This window comes from Elephas maximus, chromosome 24 (genome assembly GCF_024166365.1).
Source record: "Elephas maximus indicus isolate mEleMax1 chromosome 24, mEleMax1 primary haplotype, whole genome shotgun sequence".
NCBI lineage: Eukaryota > Metazoa > Chordata > Mammalia > Proboscidea > Elephantidae > Elephas > Elephas maximus.
The window spans coordinates 62,403,171-62,429,905 of NC_064842.1; the positions used below are offsets into that span (position 1 = coordinate 62,403,171).

General features: G+C 39.8%; 1 long non-coding RNA gene across 2 annotated transcripts in view; it reads left to right on the top strand.

Moving 5' to 3' along the window:
- LOC126066822 (uncharacterized) overlaps positions 1 to 26,735 on the top strand; it is a 917,409-nt gene that overhangs the window by 515,707 nt on the left and 374,967 nt on the right. Inside the window, exon 1 of one of the 2 annotated variants that reach the window (XR_007515271.1) lies at positions 18,093 to 18,108. The exons of the other annotated variant lie outside the window; for it this stretch is intronic. This is a non-coding gene — a long non-coding RNA (uncharacterized LOC126066822). Of the gene's footprint in view, positions 1 to 18,092; positions 18,109 to 26,735 lie in introns of those variants that run through there. 2 annotated transcript variants of the gene reach the window in all.

A 26,735-nucleotide genomic window follows, 5' to 3' on the forward strand; every position in this document is an offset into this window, starting at 1 on the left:
TTGAAAGTGAGGCGTGACAAAAAGGTCAATGATGGCCATGAAAGCCGGACAGCATGCACCTGTTATGCACGAGATAAATGTTTGGGATTGTCAGGAAGTGGCTTTCAGAAACAAGGAGAATATGAATCCACCCCAGTCATGAAGGTAGATGGAGTGGCAGATACCGCGCACCCTACAATTCAGCGATCAGCTGGCTATCAAGTAACATCTTATGGATGAAGATAATTCAGTTGATTTATTTTTAATGAAGGCAAGAAGGTATGGTGAACATTCTTCAAACAGGTTAAGGATATATTTTGCTTATCATGCAATGGACTTTGAAAAAAAAAAAAATAACGGACTTTACAGAGGTCAAAATCAAAGATTTTGGAGAGTAGAGAACAACAGGGGGTTGGAGCTGAGGAAACAATCACAGAGCATTTTGGGGATGGGAATTAAGGGGGAAAAACAGGCAACCAGAAGATGATAACATAATGAGCTGATAGCAAAAAAGACAAGGAAGCAAATGATGTAAGATTAATCGACCTCAAAAGTTCAGATAAAATTTGACATAAAATTGTCAATGAAGGCGTAAGCAAAGGTTTCAACTATGAGTAGAGACTGGGCAAAGCCAGCAGTCAATCTAAACTTAACTTTGTATGTGCTTCTTTCCAAGGAGCATTTAGGGGCTAACACAAATCACTCTCACCCAGAAACATTCATTTCGTCAGTAATTTCCGTTTCTATCATTATTAACAGTGTAGCTAGAACATCTCAGAAAACAGTATAACTTTCAGAAAAATCTGACTTTTTTTAGATGCAGTAATAGCCCTGCATTTTCCAACTTTATATTGAACTAATATGGCATCCATGGAATTTCTGAGACTAGGCGGAGTCCAGTCAGGAGAGAAAAATCATACCAGTTATTTTAACAGGGAGAATTAAAAATAAAAAAATGTTAATTTGATATGAAGTTGTTAACTAGGTAACTGAAAAATCCCAAAAGAGAAGTTATCGTGGAGGTAGCAATTGTAGGAAGCAACTATCATACCTAGATCTGGACAAATAAACAGAAAAGACTGAAATTATGTTAAAACTTAGAAGCTTGGAGAGGAAGCCCCAGGACCTCTGAGAAGGGAATGCTGCTCAGTCGGTGCTAGTACCTCTCAGGTTTGTGAGGGGGCTCCATTGGACTTGGAATCAGGGTCTCTGAGAGAGCTGCATAAAGGCTGGTCCTGCAAAGTATTATAAAGATTTCAAGCTAGATTCAAACGTTGCCATGAGAAGGCGTTGCTGCTGCTCCTGCTCCTGCTGCTGCTCCTGCTGCTGCTCCTCCTGCTGCTACTGCTGTTCCTGCTGCTCCTGCTGCTGCTGCTCCTCCTGCTGCTGCTCCTGCTGCTCCTGCTGCTGCTGCTCCTGCTGCTCCTGCTGCTGCTGCTGTTCCTGCTGCTGCTCCTCCTGCTGCTGCTCCTGCTCCTGCTGCTCCTGCTGCTCCTGCTGCTGCTGCTCCTGCTGCTGCTGCTGCTGCTCCTGCTGCTCCTGCTGCTCCTGCCGCTCCTGCTGCTGCTGCCGCTCCTGCTGCTGCTGCTGTTCCTGCTGCTGCTGCTCCTGCTGCTGCTGCTCCTGCTGCTCCTGCTGCTCCAGCTCCTGCTGCTGCTCCTGCTGCTGCTCCTCCTCCTGCTGCTACTGCTGTTCCTGCTGCTTCTGCTGCTGCTGCTCCTCCTGCTGCTGCTCCTGCTGCTCCTGCTGCTGCTGCTCCTGCTGCTGCTGCTCCTGCTGCTCCTGCTGCTGCTGCTGCTCCTGCTGCTGCTCCTCCTGCTGCTGCTCCTGCTGCTCCTGCTGCTGCTGCTCCTGCTCCTGCTGCTGCTGCTCCTGCTGCTCCTGCTGCTCCTGCCGCTCCTGCTACTGCTGCTGTTCCTGCTGCTGCTGCTCCTCCTGCTGCTGCTCCTGTTCCTGCTGCTCCTGCTGCTGCTGCTGCTGCTCCTGCTGCTGCTGCTCCTCCTCCTGCTGCTGCTCCTGCTGCTGCTGCTGCTGCTGCTCTGGCTCCTGCTGCTCCTGCTGCTCCAGCTCCTGCTGCTGCTCCTGCTGCTGCTGCTCCTGCTGCTGCTGCTGCTCTCCTGCTGCTGCTCCTGCTGCTCCTGCTGTTCCTGCTGCTGCTCCTGCTGCTGCTCCAGCTCCTGCTGCTGCTGCTGCTGCTGCTCCTGCTGCTGCTGCTGCTCCTCCTGCTGCTGCTGTTGCTGCTGCTGGGATGAGAAAGAACTGCTAGAGTGATTCTCATAGGACCTTGAAGTAGACAGGAGGTAAAGCGGAAGGAACAAGTCCCTAGTCTCTCAGTTTCCCTCTAGCACCTTCTGTTGGTAACGTCTAAGAGGCAGACCACTGGCAAAGTAGAAGTATGCTCCTCAGAGTCCCAACCCCAGTATCACCACAAAGCCCAGTACGGAGGTGGGGTTGGAGATGAGAGATGATTGCCTAAGAGCCAGCACAATATACATTTGTTACAGTATATTTAAAAAAAATAAATGTAATTATATGTGGATGTGGTGTGTTTGTATATAAGGAGCCCTGGTGTCATAAGGGTTACACATTCAGCTGCTAACCTAAAGCTGGTAATTCGAACCCACCAGCCACTTCTCTGCAGGAGAAAGATGTGACAGTCTGCTTTCTTAACAATTACAGTGGAGGAAACCCTAGAGGGCAGTTCTACTCTCTTCTATAGGATCACTGTGAGTCAGAATCGACTTGAAAGCAACAGATCTTTTTGTTTGTTTTATTTTGTTTTGTTTATATATGTGTGTGTGTATAATTACGTATAAAAAGTTTTTCTGTTATACACATGTGCATATGTTGTCATTGTTGTTAGTTGCTGTCAAGATGATTCTAACTCTTGGCAACCCTGTGTGTGCAGAGTAGAACTGCTCCAAGGGGTTTTCAAGGCTGTAACTTTTCAGAAGCAGATCACCAGGCCTGTATTAGGAGGCGCCTCTGCTTGGGTTCAACCACCAACCTTTTGGCTAGTAGTCGAGAGCTTAACCATTTGTGTCACCCAGGGATGCCCATAAATACTTTTGAATGTGTGTGTGTGTGTGTGTGTGTGTGTGTGCATGTGTACGTATTCACTGGAAAGATCTCCTAGGGCATCCTTACAGAACCTTTGTCCTTTACTTACCTTGGGCGTGAACTTTTTTTTTTTTTTGCACTAGTGTGGATCCATATTAATTTTGCTTTTCTGGTAATGTTACTTTACCTTTAGTAATCTAGTGTAGTATTTGGATAAACTGTCTGCTGTCATAAAGCAGCTAGAAACATCACTCATTACAGCAATGAAAACCTTGTCGGCCTTAGTAAATGAAAGATGCATTAATATCTGGCTTGCAACTCTAGCTGAACATCCTGCTTCATTATGAGGGAGAGGAATCAGCAAATCTGCCATCTGTCAGTATTCCCTAGCACAGACTCTTCTTTCTCCTGCTACTTCACCTGTGAGCTGAATACTCATTGTTTTCCAGGATGGCAGTATCATGCTTGGCTCCTTTGACAGCAGCGTTTGAAAATCTATTTGTCTGGTCACCTTAAATCATGCAAATATTTTTTTTGTGTCTTTCACTGTGTACTTTTCATTAAGCTCCCATGAGTGCCCCTTTTTCTCTATATTTAAATGATATTGCCATTCAGTGAAAGAAAGATAAAATAGATACATTTTTCCTTGCATAATCAAGTTGTTAGTAGAGCTGCAATATGCAATGAATATATATTTAGGTCATTTGAGCGTTGCTATTTCACAGGAGAAGTTCCTGGGTGGTGCCAACAGTTAAGCACTCAACTACTAAGCTGAAAAGGCTGGTGGTCTGCACCCAACCAGAGGCACCTCAGGAGGCAGCCTAGGCCATCTCCTTTTGAAAGGTCACAGCCTTGAAAATGCTACAGAGCAGTTCTACTCTGCAAGCACGGGAGTGTCACGAGTTGGAATCAACTTGATGGCAACTAACAACGAATTTCATAGGAGCTTCAGCTTTATAGTCAAAAAGCAGTCAGAATTCTGGTGGAACTTTGCTCAAGGAAACAAACAAAAAAATGATGAAAGGCTTAAAAGGAATAAATCATTAGAAAAAATGATGATATCTTAAAACAAGTTTATATTTTTCTGAACTGAATCACTCCTAGAGCATAAATTACTCAGTAAGTCTTTTGTGGGGAATACTCACCCACAACGAAGATTAAGTAAAATTGAAATACACAGATTGCACCCTTTCACTTAATTTTTTATTAAGCATCTCTTCCTAACCATCTCTCAGGACTAAAACGTACACATTAGTTCACACAATATTTTTTCTCTAAAATATTGTGGTTACAATAAGTTTGAAGGATCCTATTCGTGTAAACCAAACCAAACCCAGTGCCATCAAGTCTATCCCGACTCACAGAGACCCTATAGGACAGAGTAGAACTGCCCCATAGAGTTTCCAAGGAGTGCCTGGCGGATTTGAACTGCCGACCTTTTGGTTAGCAGCTGTAGCACTTAACCACTACACCACCAGGGTTTTTTGTAACCTGAATAGTTTGTATTATTCTTGAGTGAATCCTGTTATAATGCTGTGCAGCTGAATAGGAGACCAAAAAAAAAAAAATCATATGAGTTAAGATTAGTTCTATGACAGAATAATGCTTTAAAAACATTGGCAGCAAATATTTAAAAGAAAATATTTTAGAGAATAAAATTACTACATTAGTTAAATGAAAAGGTAATGATTTGATTTTTCACTTGGAAAAGAAAATCTGGTTGGAGGTGGTGAAAGAAACTAAGCCCAAAATTAGAGCTCACAGTCAAAAAGAACAATTTTTAGAATTTTCCTGAGTACTATTTAAGAAATTTGAGACTCTGCTAGCACTACAATAATGACAACCAATTTAAATTTGAAAAACTAAAACTTTTCTATCAATGTGTTTCAATTATATCACAGAGTTGTTGTTAGGTGCCCTCAACCCCGTTCAACTCATACCGACCTTATGTACAACAGAACAAAATACTGTCAGGGCCTGCATCTCCCTCACAATCATTGCTTTGCTTGAGCCCATTGTTGCAGCCTCTGTGTCAATCCATCTTGTTGAGGGTCTTCCTGTTTTTCAATGACCCTTCCCTTTACCAAGCATGATGTCCTTCTCCAGGGACTGGTCGCTCCTGACAACATTTCCAAATTATGTGAGACAAAGTTTTGCCATCCTCCCTTCCAAGAGGCATGCTGGCTGTACTTTTCCAAGACCAGCTTATTCATTCTTCTGGCAGTCCATGGTATATCCAGTATTCTTCACCAACACCATAATTGAAAGGTGTCAATTCTTCTTCGGTCTTTCTTATTCATTCTCCAGCTTTCACATGCATATGAGTCAGTTAAAAATACTATGGCTTTGGTCAGATGTACCTTAGTCCCCAAAGTGACATCTCTGCTTTTTAACACTTTAAAGAGGTCTTTTGTAGCAGATTTGATCAATGCAATATGTCATTTGATTTCTTGACTGCTGCTTCCATGGGCATTGATTATGGACCCAAGTAAAATGAAATCCTTGAGGATTTCAATATTTTCCCCATTTATCATAATGTTGCTTACTGGTTCAGTTACGAGAATTTTTGTTTTCTTCATGCTGAGGTGTAATCCATACTGAAGGCTATAGTCTCTGATTTTCATCAATAAGTGCTTCAAGCTCTCTTCACTTTCTGCAAGCAAAGTTGTATCATCTGCATATCAACCTGCATATTGCAGGTTACTAATGAGCCTTCCTCCAGTCCTGATGCCCCATTCTTCTTCGTGTAGTACGACTTCTTACATTATTTACTCAGCGTACAGAATGAATACCAAAAACCCAATCCCATCTCTGTTGAGTGGATTCCAACTCATAGCAACCCTACGGAACAGAGTAGAACTGTCCCATAGAGATTGCAAGGAGCACCCGATGGATTCAAACCGTCAGCTATTTCATTCGCAGCCGTAGCACTTAACCACTATGCCACCAGGGTTAATACTGATTGAATAAGTATGGTGAATAGATACAATCCTGATGCACACCTTTCCTGACTTTAAGCCATGTAGTATCTCCTTGCTCTGTTTGAACAACTGTCCTTTGATTTATGTACAAGTTCCTCATGAGCACAATTAAGCCTTCTGGAATTCCCATTTTTCCCAATGTTATCCATAATTTCTAATGATCCACACAGTCAAATGCTTTTGCATAGTAGAAAAAACACAGGTAAATATATTTCTGGTATTCTCTGCTTTCAGCCAGATTCAGCTGACATCAACAATGATATATCTAGTTCCATGTTTTCTTCTGAATCCGGCTTGAATTTCTGGCAGTTCTCTTTCAATGTACTGCTACAACTACCTTTGAATGATCTTCAGCAAAATTTTACTCGTGTGTGGTATTAACGATATTGTTTGATAATTTCCACGTTCTGTTGTACCACTTTTCTTTGGAATGAGCACAAATATGGATCTCTTCCAGTCAGTTGGCCAGGTAGCTGCCTTCCATATTTCTTGGCATTGACAAGTGAGTGCTTCCAGCACTGCATCTATTTGTTGAAACATCTCAATTTCGTTAATTCCTGGAGCCTTGTTTTTTGCCAATGCCTTCAGTACAGTACAGCTTAGACTTCTTCCTTCAGCACAATTGGCTCTTGATCATATGGTATCTCCTGAAATGTTTGAATGTCAACCAATTCCTTTTGGTGCAATGACTCTGTATTCCTCCCTTTTTTTTTGATGCTTCCCCTGTAGTTTAATATTTTCCTTTCAGAATCTTTCAATATTGCAACTCGAGGCTTCAATTTTCTCATTAGTTCTTTCAGCTTGACAAATGCTGAGTGTGTTCTTCCCTTTTGGTTTTCTAACTGCAGATCTTTGCACATATCATTACAGTACTTTGTCTTCTCAAGCTGCCCTTTGAAATCTTCTGTTCAGCTCTTTTACTGCATCATTTTTTCCTTTCACTTTAGCTACTCTACTTTCAAGAGCAAGCTTCAGAGTCTCCTCTGACATCCGGTTTGGTCTTTTCTTTCTTTCCTGTCTTTTCAATGACGTCTTGCTTTCTTCAAGTATGATATCATTCCACAACTCATCTGGTCTTTGGTCATTAGTGTTTAATGAGTCAAATATATTTTTGAGATGATCTGTAATTTCAGGTGGAATATACTGAAGGTGGGACTTTGGCTCTCATGGAATTCTAATTTTCTTCAACTTGAACTTGAACTTGAATATGAGCAATTGATGGTCTGTTCAGCTGTCAGCCCTTGGCCTTGTTCTGACTGATAATATTGAGCTTTCCCATCATCTCTTTCCACAGATGTAGTCGATTTGATTCCTGTGTGTACCATCTGGTGAGGTGCATGTGTGTAGTCACTGTTTATGTTGTTGAAAAAGGTATTTGCAATGAACAAGTCATTTGTCTTGCGCAGTTCTATCATACAACCTCAGGCGTGGTTTCTATCACTTCAGCCATATTTTTCAACAACTGAACCTTTGTCTTTGTTTCCAACTTTCACATTCCAGTCACCAGTAATTACTCTAGAATCTTGATGGCATGTTTGATCAATTTCAGACTGCAGAATTTTGTAAAAATCTTCTATTTCCTCATCTTTGGCATTAGTGTTTGGTGCATAAATTTGAATAATAATCATATTAACTGATCTTTCTTTTACTAGTATGGGTATTATCTATCACTGACTGCACTGTAAGTAAGGATATATCTTGAAATGTTCTTTTTGACGATGAATACAATGCCATTTCTCTTCAATTTGTCATTCCAGGCATAGTATACCATATGATTGTTCAGTTCAAAATGACCAATACCAGTCCATTCCAGCTCACTAATGTCTAGGATATTGATCTTTATGCGTTCCTTTTCATTTTAGACAACTTTCAATTTTCCTAGATTCATACTTCGTACATTCCACTTTTCTACTACTAATGGATATTTGCAGCTGTTTCTTCTCATTTTAAGCCCTGTCACATCAATGAATGAAGGTCCTGAAAGCTTGACTCCATCCACATCACTAAGGTCCACTCTATTTTGAGGAGGCAATTCTTCCCCAGTCGTATTTTGAGTGCCTTCCTTCCTGAGGGGCTCATCTTTCAGCACTATATCAGACAAGGTTCCACTGCTATTCATAATGTTTTCACTGGCTCATTTTTTCAGAAGTAAACAGCCAGGTCCTTCTTTCTAGTCTGTCTTACTCTGGAAGCTCAGCTGAAACTTCTCTGTCATGAGTGACCCTGCTAGTATTTGAAATACCAGTGGCATAGCTTCCACCACAGTAGGACAAACTGACAGACAGAAAAAGTATAGTACCTGTAATGTACATGTAGCTATATACCATGTGCATGGGAATGAAACAAACCAACTTCAGGGTAGTGGACACCTCTGAGGAAGGAAGAAGTGAAGGAATGGGATAGGGTAGGGGGAAAGAGTTTTAGTTGTGTCTGGTCTATCTATTTATTTAAAGATTTTGGAAAACATGTACATGAAGGGAGAAAATGAGCAAGGAAAGTACATTGTCTTGACGACATTGACTTTGGCTAATCTCAAGGTTAAAAATAGGTTAAGCCTACATATGAGCCTAATACAAGTGTGTGTTGGTTTTTATTAGTTTTGATGTATGGTGTGATTATAGACCTTACCAGAGTAAATTGTGGCAATTCAAACTTACATGCATCATTTGATAGAGAAAATGAGTTTATGTACCTGTAACTAAAGTAAAATGCATTACATTGTAATGAAGTGTAAGCAGGTAGGAAATAAAATTTATAAGCTGATGTTTTAAAAGAACAGAAAGAATTTCTACTGGTAAAAAATATCAGCTCATTTTATAGGTATTTAGCAAAAGGACTATAATGTGTAAGTGGCACAAGATAATTCACCAAGTAAAGTGTCTTTATGCATTGATAGAGGATTTCTTCTGCAGCAAGAAGAGGCAAAATGTGAGCTAATTTAAAATATTGCACATAAATTTAAATCTAAGATTATAATAAAATAACCCATCTGTATATGGAATCATCCTGTTCCTCTTACCCTTTTTTTGTAAGGCTATAAAACAGGAATTCCTGCCTCTTTAGAAGTACTAAATACAAGTAGCTGCCAATCCTTCTCTCTCTCACAGGCTCCTCACCACGGCAGGACTGGCTTGTCAAATGTCTGACTGGAGAGACTGGCAAAAGATCTGAGCATGCATAAATCAACTCACCTGGGATCTTTCCTTTTAAAGGGTAATTCTCCCACGGCAACAGTGGTCTATTGTTAGTATCCCTAACAGAGACTTTGTTCTTGCAGGGGGATACATATTTCCAAACTACATTTCCTAGAACCATTAGTTGTTGTTGTTATGTGCTATCCAGTAGATTCTGACTCATAGCAACCCTATGCACAACAGAACAAAACACTGCCCAGTCCTGTACCACCCTCACAATCATTGCTATGTCTGAGCCTATTGTTTGAGCTACTGTGTCAGTCCATCTCGTTGGGGGCCTTCCTCTTTATCGCTGACTCTGTACTTCACCAAGCATGATGTCCTTTTCCAAGGACTGGTCCCTCCTCCTGATAACATGTCCAAAATATGTAAAACAAAGTCTCCCCATCCTCCCTTCTAAGAAGCATTCTGACTGTACTTCTTCCAAGAGAGATTTGTTCATTTTTTTGGCAGTTTATGGTATATTCAATATTCTTCACCACCATCATAATGCAAAGGCATCGAATTTTTCTTTGGTCTTCCTTATTCATTGCTCAGCTTTCTCATGCATATGAAGTAATTGAAAATACCATGGTTTGGGTCAGGTGCACCTTAGTCCTCAAAGTGACATCTTTACTTTTTAACACTTTAAAGGGCCTTTTTGTAGCAGATTTGCCCAATGCGATGCATCATTTGATCTCTGGACTGCTGTTCCATGGGCTTTGATTGTGGATCCAAGTAAAATGAAATCCTTGACAGTGTCAATATTGTCTCTGTTTAAGTAATGGGGAAGCCAGCACAACTTGTGCAAGGCAAGGTCATGGAAGCTCCATAGACACATCCAAACTCCCTGAGGGACTGAATTGCTGGGCTAAGGGCTATGGGGACCATGGTCTTGGGCAACATTTAGCTTAATTTGCATAACACAGTTTACAAAGAAAACGTTTTACATTCAACTTTGGTGAGTAGTGTCTGTCTGGGGTCTTAAAAGCCTATGAGCAGCCACCTAAGATACAACACTGGTCTACCCCTTTGGGAGCAAGGGAGAATGAAGAAAACTAAAAATACAAGGGAAAGATTAGCCCAAAGGACTAATAGACCACATCTACCATGGCCTCCACCAGACTGAGTCCAGTACAACTAGATGGCGCCTGAATACCACCACCAACTGCTCTGACAAGGGATCAAAATACAGAGTCCCAGACAGAGCTGGAGGAAATGTAGAACAAAATTCTAACTCAAAAAGGACCAGACTTATTGGTCTGACAGAGACTGGAGAAACCCAGAGGGTATGGCCCCCAGACTCCCTTTTAGCTCAGTAATGAAGTCACTCCTGAGGTTCATCCTCCAGCCAAAGATGAGACAGGCCTATAAAACAAAACAAGACTAAAGGGGCACACCAGCCCATAGGCAAGGACTAGAAGGCAGGAGGGACCAGGAAAGCTGGTAAAAGGAAACCCAAGGTGGAGAAGGGAGAGTGTTGACATGTCGTGGGGTTGTTAACTAATGTCATAAAACAATATGTATACTGTGTAATGAGAAACTAGTTTGTTCTGTAAACCTTCATCTAAAGTAAAAAGAAAGAAAAAGAAAAAAATACATATATTTTCTCTGTTTATCATGATGTTGTTTATAGGTCCAGTTGTGAGGATTTCTGCTTTCTTTATCTTGAGGTGTAATTCACACCGACACCATCAGAAAAAAAAAAAATCGGAGTAAGGGTAAATTCAATTCTCCTCTTGGTTGGACCCCAAGGTCTGGATTGGGAAAAGCCAGAAAAATCCTGATTCTAACTGCATGTCCACACCTGCACTATGTTCATTAATTCATCTCTAAACCATAAATAATCCTGATATTTTTATCCCTGTCTGGCTTCTTGCTTTATTTCTATTACAAATTGAGAGGGGAAAGTGTGAGATAATTTGATATATTTGATCAATTACTACCTTCAGAGGCTAACATACAAAAAAACCTTCACTGTTACTCTCATTATATTTAGAAAGTTTGGACTTCCTTGCCTTCTTGAACTACTTTTAATGCATAGGATAAATAATAATGTATAATTATACATTAATTCTGTAATAATTCATCTAAATATTAACCTGCCCCTAGAAAAATATGAGCTTGATAAGGACAGTAACCCTGTGTGTGTGTGTTTTTACTACATCATTACCAGGGCCCAGTGCAATGCCTGGCATATAGATAGTTCTTAGAAAATGTTTGAAAAATAAATTAAAAAATTATTCATTGAATTCACATCTTGATACTTCTGTGAAATACTGTATTAAACACTATAAATATGATTCCTGGTTTTAAGGAGTTTTGTATTTTCTATCCTTAACAAAGCCCCCCTATTCCAGTTATCTGTATGGTAGCATCTCTGACAAATAAAATATTCACTGACTAAAAATGAGAATATGTTATGATGTTATTGGAGTCCTGGTAGCATAGATATTAAGATATTAGATATTAAGAACTCGGCTACTAACTAAAAGGTCAGCAGTTCAAATCCACCAGCTGCTCCTTGGAAACCCTACAGAGCAGTTCTACTATATCGTATAGGGTCACTATGAGTCAGAATCAGCTCGACAGCAATGGGTTTAGTTTTTTGGGTTTTATGATGTTATCAGAATTGTCCATAGGTTGAAGAAATGCAGCCCCTGAAAATTTAACTTGCAAAATTTTTATTTTTATTCTCTTTTTCAGAGATCCAAAATGCTTATATAATTCCAGGCCACCCTTGCTTTTTTTTTTTTTTTTTTTTCAGTTTGCTACTTTTAAGCAATAGCTTTGTAAAATCCACACATCGCTATGGTCTTTCAAGCTTCAAAGCAGAAAGAGTCATCTTTCCCAAGACAAACGTCTTTGCTAAGATGCTTGGCTTCCTTCCTTTCTTCCTTCATTTGTTCCATGAATAATGTATTCAGTGCCTGCAATGTTCTTCTTTCCAGAAAGACCTTATTACAGGTACTGACCAGTGTAGTGAAGAAAAACAAAGCAGAGAAAAGGGATGAAGTGTCTGATGGGTGGGGTGGATGTTTTGATATGTAAAATATTTCTTTGATTGAGTGATATTTGAGCAGAAATCTGGAATAAAGAGGGGGAGAAAGTCATGCCAAAATCTAGCTGGAGAGTGTTCTGAGTATAAGAAACAGAGTGCAAAACCCCTAAGGTGACAATTTGGGCTTCTCTGAGGGACAGTAAGAAGGCTAGTGTGGAATGAGCCGTATTAGCTTTTGAAATGAAATACTACCCATCCGTTTCTGTCCTCTCTCTTTAACTCCACTTCTCCCTGGGATGTTCTGAGAATCCCCTATAACCCCGTTCTTTCTTTTCCTCCACAAAAGCTCCAGATGTTGTTATTAGTCCGTAGTGTAATTTGATCAGGAGTTCCTGAGTGGCACAAACACTTTAGCACTGAACTACTAACAAAAAAGTTACCCATTCAAACCCACCAAGAGGAGCCTCGGAATCTGACCACCTGCTTCCGAAAGGTCACAGCCTAGGAAGCCCCATGAAGTGCCATTCCAGCCTACACACACGGAGTAGCCATGAGTCAGAGTCTACTTAAGAGCAACTGGTTTGGGTTTTTTTGTTATTGTTTTAGAATTTAGTCAAGCTTTTCAAGCTGAGATTGTGCATAACTTTGCAAGAAACTAAGGGACAGGTATATGTTCAATATAAAGCTAATTGTGTGACTCTTACATAAAAACAGACTGCTTCAAACAACTCATATATGTTTGTTTTAGCTTCAATCTCTCATTTCCAGACTTATTCAGTAATTTACAAATTTAAATTAAAAACAAAATAAAACTCATCCAGAGACCTCAATAAACTAAAAATATTGAACCCTGTCCCTTAACAGCCCCATCTAATGAGCAAATCCTTTACATTTACAATCCTAAATATCTCCCTTATTTCACATTTGGGTAAATGTGCCAGACTACTGTATACTAGAGCCCTGATAGCATAGTGGTTAAGAGCATGGCGGCTAACCGAAAGCTCAGCAGTTCAAATCCACCAGCTGCTCCTTGGAAACCCTATGCGGCAGTTCTACTCTGTCCTGTAGGGTCGATATGAGTCGGAATCGACTCGACAGCAGCAGAATTGGATTGGGATACTAACTACCAGAAGAATTAAGAGGCTCATCTATCATCAATTTAGACCTAAGTTTGCTGAGTCAGAATAGACCCATGGGCAAGGGTTTTTGGTATTGCAACAGCATTCCATTCTTCAACCTCATACTATTCTCTAAAGTGCAAAGGCTCTGAGGCAGAGCTAGGTCTAACATGTTGAGAAGCAGAAAGGGGTCCTTGAACACTCTTATAAGGACTTTGGTTTTTACCCTTAGTGAGATGGGGACACGTTAGAAGGTTGTGAGCAGAGAAGTGCCATGATTTAACCTACATTTTTAAAGAATGACTCTCTCTGATCTAACGTAAATACCCTGTAGAGGGCAAGGATGGAAACAGGAGGCCAGTTAAGAGGCGACTGCAATATCGTGGACCAAAGAAAATGGTTGCTAAGCCAAAAGTAGTAATAGTGAGGATGGTGACAAGTGGCCAGATTCAAATTATTGGAGGTTGAGACAATAGGAAACACCGACAGATTAACTGTGGGGCGTGACAGGAAGATAGGAATTTTTTTGGATGACACCAAGCCTTTTTCCTCAGCAACTAGGAGAGATTTCTCTTTAACCAAGATGAGGATGACTTCAGATTCAGTTTCAGAGGAAGAGATTAGGAGCAAAATACTAGTCATATTACATTTCACAATCTATCCGGTATCTTAGTGGAAATGTCAGTTTGGGAGTTGGAACTACGAGTCAGAGATCAGGGGAGAAGACCAGTCTGGAGATACGCTTGTTTAAATCATCAACATAGAGATGGAAATTTAAAGCCATAAGACTGTTGAAACGGATACCAGGGCGGGCGGAGCCAAGATGGCGGACTAGGCAGATGCTATCTCGGATCCCTCTTACAACAAAGACACGGAAAAACAAGTGAATCGATCACATACGTAACAATCTACTAACCCTGAACAACAAACACAGATTTAGAGACGGAGAACGAACTAATACGGGGAAGCAGCGATTGTTTCCAGAGCCTGGAGCCAGCATACCAGTCAGGTACGGCACAAGCACAGAGAGCGGCTCCACCCCCCTGAACTAACCCCGGGAGGGGGACCAGCCGGTTCCGCGGGCGGCGTGGGATGCAGCTGGTAGGATAAGTCCCCAGGAGGCAGTGACTGGTCTTGGAACAGGGAAAGCAGCGTCCCAGCTGGGGAACCATCCCGCCGGGATTTGGACTGGACGCAGGTACAGCATAAACACGGAGAGCTGCTCCACCCCCCTGAACTAACCCCGGGAGAGGGCCCAGCAGGTTCACGCGGGCGGCGTCCGGTAGGAGAAGTCCCCGGGGGGTAGCGACTGGTATTGGAGCGGGGAGAACAGCATCCCAGCCGGGACACTCGGTCACGGCACAAGCATGGGGAGCTGCTCCACCCACCTGAACTAATGCCAGCAGGGGACCCAACTGGTTCGCGGGAGTGGCACGGCAACACGGCTGGAGGGACGCGAAGTCCCCGGGAGGCAGCGACTGATTTTGGAGTCAAGAGTGCACCGTCCCAGCAGGGGAGCCTTGACGCTGGGCGTGGGGCTGGAAACGGAGGATCTGACCGTGACTCCAGTGGGCCAGACCCCCCGGGGGCAATCTTCACACAGCCAGCACACATAGGTGACGCGCTCCGCGGGAATCTCAGATATAATAGTCATTCCAAGCAAGACAAGCAACTCTGGCTATATTCTGAGGTGCTACTCTCCTATCTCTCTGTTCCCTCCCCCACCCTCCCCAGGCGCCTTCATTAACATCCGAATAGCCTGCGCCAGAGGGAGAACTCTGATAGGGATCTGACTGCTTATTTTTAGCGGATTTTCTGGAAAAACTAGTTTCCCAGTGATGGCTCGGAGACAACAATCCATATCAAACCACTTAAAGAAGCAGACAATGACAGCTTCTACAACCCCCCAAACAAAAGTATCAAAATCTTTCCCAAATGAAGATACAATCTTGGAATTATCAGATACAGAATATAAAAAACTAATTTACAGAATGCTTCAAGACATCACAAATGAAATTAGGCTAACTGCAGAAAAAGCCAAGGAACACACTGATAAAACTGTTGAAGAACTCAAAAAGATTATTCAAGAACATAGTGGAAAAATTAATAAGTTGCATGAACCCATAGAGAGACAGCATGTAGAAATCCAAAAGATTAACAATAAAATTACAGAATTAGACAACACAATAGGAAGTCAGAGGAGCAGACTCGAGCAATTAGAATGCAGACTGGGACATCTGGAGGAGCAGGGAATCAACACCAACATAGCTGAAAAAAAATCAGATAAAAGAATTTAAAAAAATGAAGAAACCCTAAGAATCATGTGGGACTCTATCAAGAAGGATAACCTGCGGGTGATTGGAGTCCCAGAACAGGGAGGGGGGACAGAAAACACAGAGAAAATAGTTGAAGAACTCCTGACAGAAAACTTCCCTGACATCATGAAAGACGAAAGGATATCTATCCAAGATGCTCATTGAACCCCATTTAAGATTGATCCAAAAAGAAAAACACCAAGACATATTATCATCAAACTTGCCAAAACCAAAGACAAAAAGAAAATTTTAAAAGCAGCCAGGGAGAAAAGAAAGGTTTCCTTCAAGGGACAATCAATAAGAATAAGTTCAGACTACTCAGCAGAAACCATGCAGGCAAGAAGGGAATGGGACGACATATACAGAACACTGAAGGAGAAAAACTGCCAGCCAAGGATCATATATCCAGCAAAACTCTCTCTGAAATGTGAAGGCAAAATTAAGATATTTACAGACAAACACAAGTTTAGAGAATTTGCAAAAACCAAACCAAAGCTACAAGAAATACTAAAGGATATTGTTTGGTCAGAAAACCAATAATATCCGATATCAGCATACCACAAGGTCACAAAACAGAACGTCCTGATATCAACTCAAATAGGGAAATCACAAAAACAAACAAATTAAGATTAATTGAAAAAAAAAATACACATAACAGGGAATCATGGAAGTCAATAGGTAAAAGATCACAATAATCAAAAAGAGGGACTAAATACAGGAGGCATTGAACTGCCATATGGAGAGGGATACAAGGCGATATAGAACAATACAAGTTAGGTTTTTACTTAGAAAAATAGGGGTAAATAATAAGGTAACCACAAAAAGGTATAACAACTCTATAACTCAAGATAAAAGCCAAGAAAAATGTAACGACTCAACTAACATAAAGTCAAACACTATGAAAATGAGGATCTCACAATTTACTAAGAAAAACGCCTCAGCACAAAAAACTATGTGGAAAAATGAAATTGACAACAACACACATAAAAAGGCATCAAAATGACAGCACTAAAAACTTATTTATCTATAATTACGCTGAATGTAAATGGACTAAATGCACCAATAAAGAGACAGAGAGTCACAGACTGGATAAAGAAACACGATCCATCTATGTGCTGCCTACAAGAGACACACCTTAGACATAGAGACACAAACAAACTAAAACTCAAAGGATGGAAAAAAATATATCAAGCAAACAATAAGCAAAAAAGAAGAGGAGTAGCAATATTAATTTCTGACAAAATAGACTTTAGACTTAAATCCACCACAAAAGATAAAGAAGGACACTATATAATGATAAAAGGGACAATCGATCAGGAAGACATAACCATATTAAATATTTACGCACCCAATGACAGGGCTGCAAGATACATAAATCAAATTTTAACAGAATTGAAAAGTGAGATAGATACCTCCACAATTATAGTAGGAGACTTCAACACACCACTTTCGGAGAAGGACAGGACATCCAGTAAGAAGCTCAATAGAGACACGGAAGATCTAATTACAACAATCAACCACCTTGACCTCATCGACTTATACAGAACTCTCCACCCAACTGCTGCAAAATATACTTTTTTTTCTAGCGCACACAGAACATTCTCTAGAATAGACCACATATTAGGTCATAAAACAAACCTTTGAAGAGTCTAAAACATCGAAATATTACAAAGCATCTTCTCAGACCACAAGGCAATAAAACTAGAAATCAATAACAGAAAAACTAGGGAAAAGAAATCAAATACTTGGAAAATGAACAATACCCTCCTGAAAAAAGACTGGGTTATAGAAGACATCAAGGAGGGAATAAGGAAATTCATAGAAAGCAACGCGAATGAAAATACTTCCTATCAAAACCTCTGGGACACAGCAAAAGCAGTGCTCAGAGGCCAATTTATATCGATAAATGCACACATACAAAAAGAAGAAAGAGCGAAAATCAGAGAACTGTCCCTACAACTTGAACTAATAGAAAGTGAGCAACAAAAGAATCCATCAGGCACCAGAAGAAAACAAATAATAAAAATTAGAGCTGAACTAAATGAATTAGAGAACAGAAAAACAATTGAAAGAATTAACAAAGCCAAAAGCTGGTTTTTTGAAAAAATTAACAAAATTGATAAACCATTGGCTAGACTGACTAAAGAAATACAGGAAAGGAAACAAATAACCCAAATAAGAAACGAGAAGGACCACATCACAACAGAACCAAATGAAATTAAAAGAATCATTTCAGATTATTATGAAAAATTGTACTCTAACAAATTTGAAAACCTAGAAGAAATGGATGAATTCCTGGAAAAACACTACCTACCTAAACTAACACATTCAGAAGTAGAACAACTAAATAGACCCATAACAAAAAAAGAGATTGAAACGGTAATCAAAAAACTCCCAACAAAAAAATGCCCTGGCCCGGACGGCTTCAATGCAGAGTTCTACCAAACTTTCAGAGAAGAGTTAACACCACTACTTCTGAAGGTATTCCAAAGCATAGAAAATGACGGGATACTACCCAACTCATTCTATGAAGCCACCATCTCCCTGATACCAAAACCAGGTAAAGACATTACAAAAAAAGAAAATTATAGACTTATTTCCCTCATGAACATAGATGCAAAAATCCTCAACAAAATTCTAGCCAATAGAATCCAACAACACATCAAAAAAATAATTCACCATGATCAAGTGGGATTTATACCAGGTATGTAAGGCTGGTTTAATATCAGAAAAACCATTAATGTAATCCATCACATAAATAAAACAAATGACAAAAACCACATGATCTTATCAATTGATGCAGAAAAGGCATTTGACAAAGTCCAACACCCATTTATGATAAAAACTCTTACCAAAATAGGAATTGAAGGAAAATTCCTCAACATAATAAAGGGCATCTATGCAAAGCCAACAGCCAATATCACTCTAAATGGAGAGAACCTGAAAGCATTTCCCTTGAGAACGGGAACCAGACAAGGATGCCCTTTATCACCGCTCTTATTCAACATCGTGCTGGAAGTCCTAGCCAGGACAATTACGCTAGACAAAGAAATAAAAGGTATCCGGATTGGCAAGGAGGAAGTAAAGCTAACACTATTTGCAGATGACATGATTATATACACAGAAAACCCTAAGGAATCCTCCAGAAAACTACTGAAACTAATAGAAGAGTTTGGCAGAGTCTCAGGTTATAAAATAAACATACAAAAATCACTTGGATTCCTCTACATCAACAAAAAGAACATCGAAGAAGAAATAACCAAATCAATACCATTCACAGTAGCCCCCAAGAAGATAAGATACTTAGGAATAAATCTTACCAAGGATGTAAAAGACCTATACAAAGAAAACTACAAAGCTCTACTACAAGAAATTCAAAAGGACATACTTAAGTGGAAAAACATACCTTGCTCATGGATAGGAAGACTTAACATAGTAAAAATGTCTATTCTACCAAAAGCCATCTATACATTTAACGCACTTCCGATCCAAATTCCAATGTCATATTTTAAGGGGATAGAGAAAAAAATCACCAATTTCATATGGAAGGGAAAGAACCCCCGGATAAGCAAAGCACTACTGAAAAAGAAGAAGAAAGTGGGAGGCCTCACTCTACCTGATTTCAGAACCTATTATACAGCCACAGTAGTCAAAACAGCCTGGTACTGGTACAACAACAAGCACATAGACCAATGGAACAGAATTGAGAACCCAGACATAAATCTATCCACGTATGAGCAGCTGATATTTGACAAAGGACCAGTGTCAATTAATTGGGGAAAAGATAGCCTTTTTAACAAATGGTGCTGGCATAACTGGATATCCATTTGCAAAAAAATGAAACAGGACCCATACCTTACACCATGCACAAAAACTAACTCCAAGTGGATCAAAGACCTAAACATAAAGACTAAAACGATAAAGATCATGGAAGAAAAAATTGGGACAACCCTAGGAGCCCTAATACAAGGCATAAACAGAATACAAAACATTACCAAAAATGATGAAGAGAAACCCGATAACTGGGAGCTCCTAAAAATCAAACACCTATGCTCATCTAAAGACTTCACCAAAAGAGTAAAAAGACCACCTACAGACTGGGAAAGAATTTTCAGCTATGACATCTCCGACCAACGCCTGATCTCTAAAATCTACATGATTCTGTCAAAACTCAACCACAAAAAGACAACCCAATCAAAAAGTGGGCAAAGGATATGAACACACACTTCACTAAAGAAGATATTCAGGCAGCCAACAGATACATGAGAAAATGCTCTCGATCATTAGCCATTAGAGAAATGCAAATTAAAACTACGATGAGATTCCATCTCTCACCAGCAAGGCTGGCATTAATCCAAAAATCACAAAATAATAAATGTTGGAGAGGCTGCGGAGAGATTGGAACTCTTATACACTGCTGGTGGGAATGTAAAATGGTACAACCACTTTGGAAATCTATCTGGAGTTATCTTAAACTGTTAGAAATAGAACTACCATACAACCCAGAAATCCCACTCCTCGGAATATACCCTAGAGATGCAAGAGCCTTCACACAAACAGATATATGCACACCCATGTTTATTGCAGCTCTGTTTACAATAGCAAAAAGTTGGAAGCAACCAAGGTGTCCATCAACGGATGAATGGGTAAATAAATTGTGGTATATTCACACAATGGAATACTACGCATCGATAAAGAACAGTGACAAATCTGTGAAACATTTCATAACATGGAGGAACCTGGAAGGCATTATGCTGAGCGAAATTTGTCAGAGGGAAAAGGACAAATTTTGTATAAGACCACCGTTATAAGATCTTGAGAAATAGTAAACCTGAGAAGAACACATACTTTTGTGGTTACGAGGGGGGGAGGGAGGGAGGGTGGGTGAGGGTTTTTTATTGATTAATCAGTAGATAAGAACTGCTTTAGGTGAAGGAAAAGACAACACTCAATACATGGAAGGTCAGCTCAATTGGACTGGACCAAAAGCAAAGAAGTTTCCGGGATAAAATGAATGCTTCAAAGGTCAGCGGAGCAAGTGCGGGGGTCTGGGGAACATGGTTTGCGGGGACTTGTAAGTCAATTGGCAAAATAATTCTATTATGAAATCATTCTGCATCCCACTTTGAAATGTGGCGTCTGGGGTCTTAAATGCTAACAAGCGGCCATCTAAGATGCATCAATTGGTCTCAACCCACCTGGAGCAAAGGAAAATGAAGAACACCAAGGCCACACTACAACTAAGAGCCCAAGAGACAGAAAGGGCCACATGAACCAGAGACCTACATCATCCTGAGACCAGGAGAACTAGTTGGTACCCGGCCACAATCGATGACTGCCCTGACAGGGAGCACAGCAGAGGACCCCTGAGGGAGCAGGAGATCAGTGGGATACAGACCCCAAATTCTCATAAAATGACGAAACTTAATGGTGTGACTGAGACTAGAGGAATCCCGGCGGCCATGGTCCCCAGACCTTCTGTTGGCACAGGACAGGAACCATCCCCGAAGACAACTCATCAGACATGAAAGGGACTGGTCAGCGGGTGGGAGAGAGACGCTGATGAAGAGTGAGCTAATTATATCAGGTGGACACTTGAGATTGTGTTGGCAACTCTTGTCTGGAGGAGGGATGGGAGGATAGAGAGAGAGGGAAGCCGGCAAAATTGTCATGAAAGGAGAGACTGAAAGGGCTGACTCAAGAGGGGGAGAGCAAGTGGGAGTAGGGAGTGAGATGTATGTAAACTTATATGTGACAGACTGATTGGATTTGTAAACTTTCACTTGAAGCTTAATAAAAGTTAATAAAAAAAAAAAAAAGACTGTTGAAATGAAGAGATCAAGGACTGAGCCTTGAGCACTCCAAATTTAGGAAGATGAGGAAATGAGATAGAAATAAAAAAAAGAAGGAGACTGCATTTATTAGGGTAACTCTAGGTATTAAAACACCTAGAGGCCAAAATGTAGATAATGACTCAAATGCAATAGAATTTATTCTTCTTGTTCACATAAGTGTCCCAAAACAGTGTTTCAGGTTGGCAGAGGCAGCTTTCTTCTAAGTGGTCATTCAGAGATCAAGGCTAACAATCTCTAAAGTTGCTGAGTAAAAGAAATTGAAGAAAAGAAGAATGTAGATTTTTATAACCATCTAGAAGTTCTACCATAGAACTGAAAAGTGTAATCAATGAAGTAGGAGGAAAATCAGAGGAATATGAAATCCAAGAAGCCAACTGAAGACAGTTTTTCTAGGAGGAACAAAATAATCAATTTGTTAAATGCTTCTGATCCATAAATATAGAGAGAGAGAGAGATACCCTATAGGACAGAGTGGAACTGCCCCATAGGGTTTCCAAGGAGCTGCTGGTGGATTTGAACTGCCGACCATTTGGTTAGCAGTCAAGCTCTTAATGACTATACCACCAGGGCTCCATATATATTTATGTGCATATGGACAAAGAGTTGATAATTAGATTTAACTATGTGGTGGTTATTTGTGTCTTAGAGTAGTAGTATAGTATAGCAGCTAAGAGTAGGGACTACAAAATCTGTGTGCCTGGATTTTAATCAGACCTCTACTACTTAACAGCTGTCTTAGTTGCCTAGTGCTGCCATAACAAAAATAAAAAAGATACCTCAGTTATGTAACTTTAAAGAATAGCAATTTCTTTCATCACGGTTCTGAAGGCTAAAACTCAAATCAGAGTCCTGGCTGTGTTAATTCCTTTTACTAGCCTCTCTTCCAGTTTCTAGTGTCTATCAGCAATCCTTGGCAAAAAACATGGAATCTGGCATACAGATAGAAAAATTGGACTTAGAAGTATAAGCAGTTTATGTCTGGTAAAACAGATAAAGCAGAGATCTTAGCTCATGAAAATTTGGGACACAGGAAGGATAGATATGGTGGGGAAGATTGTAGAAGGACTTTTTCAGTCATTTAGATTTTTCACTGTGAGATAAAAGGCAGAATCATCAGCTGTATGCTACTGTGCTTTTTATATAGCACACTATCTGGTATAAAGTAGACATACCAAAATATTTTAGTAGGTACTTGAAAATATCTTTGAGGGAGCCAATACTCAAGTCCCTTTGTGTGATAGACAAAATAAAGATGTCCACATCTTAATCCCTAGAATCTGTGAGTATGCTGCCTTCCATGGCAAAAGTGACTTTATTGATGTGATGAACTTAAGAATCTTCAGATGGGGAGGTTATCCCAGATTAGTCAATAAACAAAAATCCAAACCCGCTGCTGTCAAGTCGATTCTGACTCATAGTGACCCTGTAGGGCAGAGTAGAACTGCCCCATAAGGTTTCCAAGGGATTAGTCAATAGGTCCAATGTAATCACTAGAGTCCTCATAACAGAGAGGAGAAAGGGTCAAAGTTAGAAAAAGGAGGTGTGACACAGAACCAAAGGTTATTATAGCCATCAGCTTTGAAGATAGAGGAAAGGGCCAAAGGTCAAGAAATGCAGTAGCCTCTAAAAAAAGAAGCTGGAAAAGGCAAGGAAACAGATTCTCCCCAGAAGGAAGCCTCCAGAAGGAACACTCTCCCAACACCTTGCTTTTAATCCATTAAAACTTTATCTTGGACTTCTGGCCTTCAGAATTATGAGATATTAAATTTGTGTTGTTTTAAACTACTAAGTTTTTGGTAGTTTATTACAACAGCAGTAAGAAACTAATATACTTGGTAATTAAACTGATCACTCCTATGAATTAGAAGCAATACAGGCTCCACATATGTATAGGAGCTGAGACGGTCTCAGGAAGATTTCACTGATCTATCTCACTCCCACATAAACACTAAGATAGCTTTTATCTGCCTTCCATTACCCCACCATTTGATCTTTAAGGTGGAGAATTAGATGAATTCTCTATGATGATAGATAAGTATGATAGAGATATCTTCATGTCATGTATGGTTTTAAGATGAAAACAAAAGCTCTGACATTATAGACGCACTTCATTTTAGTTGCAGATATTAGATCTACTTCTATTCTTGTACACAAAAAAAACTATACTCTTGTATAGATTATGGAAATTCTTTATAGGATTCAGTCTTAGAAACCTGCAAATGACATGCAGGTGGATTCAAATTTGAGAAAATATTGGCAAGTGTCTAATAACCTTTTGCACAGTCAGTTGTGAAAGTGACTTTCAGTGACAAAATATATTACACACATTAAAATATTTAAGCTTTCTGGACACATCGTGAATCCTAAGGCAATGGGTATTTTATTTTTGATGCAGCTAAATGCATCTGCAGCTTGATGGCCCTCATAAGTAATAATCTGAATTGCCTATCAGAGGCAAGTGCCTGAGTTATTTACAAAGGAAAAACGGACCCAATAATGCAACGTGTCACCATTTTATGCAAAAATAAAGTAAATCTGGCAGCAAAAATAATGAAATGCGATAAGCCATACACTTGAAATCTTACATGCCACATTACCAAAAAAAAAAAAAAAAACTTCATAAAAATATAGCCTTAGGGAAATAGAATTCCAATACATTGCCTAGATGATCAGCCAAAGCGCTGACTCTAAAAGTCCTTGTAATGACTCCAGTCATGGCTTCCCAAAATGTCTGTAAAAGTCCCATGTCTTCTAAGACTTTTGCTCAGGCTCTCTATTTCTGAGATCATCCCTTTCCTCCAAACAAAACAAAACAAAACCCACTGCCATCGAGTCGATTTCGACTCATAGTGACCCTATCCTTAGCTCCTCTAAAACAAATTCTATTTCTTCCACAGTTCACGTGTTATGGCTGCCATCCCTCTGTGGGTTAAGGTGAAAAACCCATTCTAGAAAGTGTTCTTCGTTTTATTCATCTTCATTTTATTTTAAGCCTTCATTTTATTCATCAGATGCCGATATTCTTGTGATAGTTATTATTACGCAGATTTAAACACACAATAACGAACATCTGTTTTTACTTTTGACATGCAACTTCTTTTGCAACTTCCTCACAACAGATTTTTATTTTTTTTAATTTGTGTGGTATTTACAACGAATCATCATTCTGCCCACAATGTCTCAATATTGATTATGTAATTTATTGCCTAAGGGAAGAACACGGATGTTATGGAAAAAGCATAGCCTTAAGAAACAGTCTCTGCCATAATTTAGTTGTGGGTGCCAAGTAAAGTTACTTCCCTCCTGGCTTTATTCCCTCCTTTGTAAAAAAATGGGCATTAGCAATCTCTGCTAGAAGAAAGAATAATTTAGACTGTTTAGAGGAAGTGATTAAGGTAAAGTGCTTGCGAGCATCTAATACCCTGGTTGGAGCATACATTATGATAACGATTTCTTACCTTTCATTTTGTAAGGATATTGGTATCATGAATAGAACAAGTGCTAGCCAAAACAGTTAGGAGCACTGTGTCTATTTTTGGCATGACTGATCCAACACCAACAGAAATAACAGCAACTATAGGAGTTCATTCCTGTTATCTGATTTCTTCAGTCCTGTGATTCTCAATGTATGGTTCGGGGATCCCGAGAGATCTTTATCAGAGGGTTAACGATGTCAATTTATTTTTTTCAAAATTATATTAAAACAGTATTTCCCTTTTCACTCACATTCTCTTTCACATGTGTGCAGTGAAGTTTCCTAGAAACTACACGATGCCATTTATCGTAGCAGTGTAGAGGATAAGTATGAGAACTGAGCCATCTTCTCATAATCCAGATAGTAAGGAGATATATGTCAAGCAATGACATGCTTCTAGTTTTTTAAAGAATATAGTTATTTTTCATAAAAAATATGTTATTTATGTTAAAAAGTAATGGATGTATTGCTAGTTTTTAATTAGTAATATTTTTAAATGTCTCGGTTTTCATTTCTAATATTGTAAATATTGATCGATAATCCACAAACAAAAAAAAAACTTTTGAGAGTCTTCAATACTTTTTAGGGATGTAACAGGGTCCTAAGGCCAAAATGTTTTAGAGCCGTTACATTAGATTTTCTACCAGCAGGGAACCCTTCACTGTCATGCCATTTCACTTAGATCACTTTGCGGCTCCAATGTTTTCTCCTAGGGTAACATGACTTGCCCTGCTTCCCTTAGAGTATTCATAAGAATACCCCTTGCATTGAATATATTTAACAGTGATGGAAATGGAAAAATACAAATTCTGTCTTAATAGGAGAGTTTAAATTTTCCAACCCATACTTGTTAATCTTATGAAGGAAGACTGTTGAGAGCAGGGGATATAGATCTCCTTATTTGTACCGGGCATAAAGGCAGTCTTCCCTCAGACCTGGTCTGAACCATGAGCCATTCATCTTTCTACATGTCCTTGGGTCTTGTCTCTAGAAGTCTCTCCCTCCAACCACGCTGAACTCTGAACACCGTAGCCCACTTCTCTGTTGAGACAATGCACTTTACTTCTTTCCTCCAATTCAACTTGGATTCTGAAATGAACATCTTGTTCTAGATTCCTGGCAAATTCTAACTTTTTCCTGCTGAATTAACTTATTCATCTGGAAAGTCTTATTGACTTATGCTTAAAAACCAAAAACCAAACTAAGTGCTGTCGAGTCGATTCTGACTATAGCGACCCTATAGGACAGAATAGAAATGCCCCACAGAGATTTCCAAGAAGCGCCTGGTGGATTTGAACTGCTGACCCTTTGGTTAGCAGCTGTAGCACTTAATCACTATGCCACCAGGGTTTCCGACTTACGCTTAGAGACTCTTAAAGAGTCTCCAAAATAACATTGACTTTAAAAATTACTGTATTCTAACCCTGTCATCTAAGCCAGAAGTGACCTAAATTTGTTAAACTTTATACTCTAAGAAAGTGATTGATTTGTTGTTGTTGTTTGTTTGGGCATGTGATGCTTCTAGAACTTATCAGTTCCCATAGTCAAGAGTTGTACTGTCCAATAGAGCTATTGAGCACTTGAAATATGGCTGGTCCAAATTCAGATTTGTTGTAAATATAAAGGACACACCAGATTTTGAAGACTTAGTACAAGAAGACACAGTCTATTCCTCTGTCAATTACTTTGTCCTCCAAACTGTTCTTCCTACTTTCACTCTTCTATCTCTACAATTCAGTTCCTATATAGCAGCTAGAATGAAAACATAAATTACTCCT